This window comes from Dermacentor silvarum, chromosome 4 (assembly GCF_013339745.2).
Source record: "Dermacentor silvarum isolate Dsil-2018 chromosome 4, BIME_Dsil_1.4, whole genome shotgun sequence".
Taxonomy (NCBI): Eukaryota; Metazoa; Arthropoda; class Arachnida; order Ixodida; family Ixodidae; genus Dermacentor; species Dermacentor silvarum.
The window spans coordinates 30,771,935-30,773,870 of NC_051157.2; the positions used below are offsets into that span (position 1 = coordinate 30,771,935).

The 1,936-nt window shown below is 45.9% G+C and overlaps 1 protein-coding gene across 1 annotated transcript in view; it reads left to right on the top strand.

The window, feature by feature from the left end:
* The first annotated feature begins 202 nt into the window (after positions 1-202).
* LOC119448063 (E3 ubiquitin-protein ligase CCNB1IP1-like) overlaps positions 203-1,936 on the top strand; it is a 20,560-nt gene continuing 18,826 nt past the window's right edge. Inside the window, exon 1 of the mRNA XM_037711554.2 lies at positions 203-254. The gene's annotated coding sequence lies outside the window, so the exon portion shown is untranslated. The remainder of the gene's footprint in view (positions 255-1,936) is intronic.

A 1,936-nucleotide genomic window follows, 5' to 3' on the forward strand; every position in this document is an offset into this window, starting at 1 on the left:
TCAAGCCTCCGCATTGCGCGTCTTTTCTCAAACTTTTTGTGGCGCTACTATCTAGTCAAAATACAAAATTTATAATTCCATGATTGTTTACTCAGTTATTTTATTCGGGTAATAAACTAAATTAAAATACACAAAAATATTAAAATACAAAAATGTGGTGTCATGTGACATCAGCCATTCCAGTTCTCATTGTCTATAGTTCCTGCAGAGACGCTGAACGGTCCACAGCGAGTCTGAAACAGGTAAACCATTCGGTAAGTAGGTTCTTCCTTGTTCTCTCTCTCTCTCTTTTTTCGTTCAGTCATACTGACACCTCAGGATGTTTGGTAAACCACTCTGCCAAGCTGGCTCTTCGGCATTATGAAAAGTGCCTTCACCGAAAGCACACGTACGTTGAGACTCGCGTTTCCGCGAAGGATTGTTTTGGCAGGGGCGCAACACAACTAAGCTGCTTACGAAAATGGCAGTATGTGTTAGGAATGCAAGAAAGAATGTACCGCACAAATAATAATGAGGTGTAACGCGACACATCGATAGCGCATATGCGCAGAGTTAGGGTTAGAAAATGGAACTTGCACAATGCCGACCGAGTAGTACAAAACTCTATGGCCGACCGTGATGCCGATAACACTGTGCAACAGATTTTCGGCCGCCATTTCTACGGTCCCTAGAAGAATATTGGCCAATATTCTAGGGACCATACCATTTCTTCCTCCATGTCGGCTGCCATTGGGCCTCTTTGATTACCCGACTCTGATAGCCCCAGGTTATCCGAGGCCGTGCGTTCAACCAGTGAGTTTTGCGTATGCAATCTCTCGGACACTCCAGGACTGTCAGGGACGGATAACCGAAGAGGCCCATATTCCTCCCAACCTCTGCCAGGCGGCGCTACTCGGTCTCTTGAGAGCGCCCCCAATGTTAAAAAGTCTTTTTGCGGTCGCGTCACCCATAGAGTTAATAAAAGTCTGGCGTTGGCGCGCCAACGCGTTCCAGTTACTTTCTTAACAAAAGGTCGTTTTATGCATTGAAGCACAAAAGTGACTGGAACGCCAATGCATTTCTTCGCAAGTTCGGCAATTAATATCTCGAAACTGGTGTCATACTGAGAATTCGTTCCAAGTGGATCCGAATCGCCTTGCGAACTCCACGGCTAGAATTTGTAAATTGCAATATGGGACATAAGGTAATTAGTTAAAAACTTAATTAGTGAATTTTTGGTAATTAGTTGACTATGCATTTCAATTTTTTATTTTTTTGTGCATGTCCGCCTCTTCGAGTAGACCAGCTCATGAACTAGAATTGTGCTATCTGACACAGGCAACCTTTAAAAAATTTTGAAGGTGTTCGCTGAAACACCCGGTATGTAGCGTTTGTAGTTTCATTGCCTAATACCACAGAGAGCAAAGCCGATAACCAGCACCACCGTTACTCGTAATCTAGTAACGTTACAAGGACCGGCGTGAAAGGCGACTTCCCTCCTCCTCAATCGCACCCTCTACAGAAGGAGAGGGCGGCGGGATATGAGGCAGGCCCTTTCCCGAGCGCTCCATCACAGCACGTACACCTTCGACGCACCAAAGCTCTCGTGCGACAACGTGCACGTGTCAAACAGTTTATATATATATATATATATATATATATATATATATATATATATATATATATGAGTATTCGGCAGGTAGACTTGACGAAGCTTGACGGTTAAAACAAGCTGGCTCGTTGAAAACCGACCTAGCGCGAACCACACGATCGTCCACGTCTTCTTCCACACTGGCTGGCACAGAGCTGCTCCGGTACAATCACTCCCCACGCAGAAAGGAGCCAGCCTGGCGACTTAGGGGAATGACAGCACAAGAGGGTCGTAGCACGGTTTCAGCCGTGCGACGTGAACAGTTTCACGCCGTCGGCAGCGGTGGTCGGAAGATGGTTCGAGCGG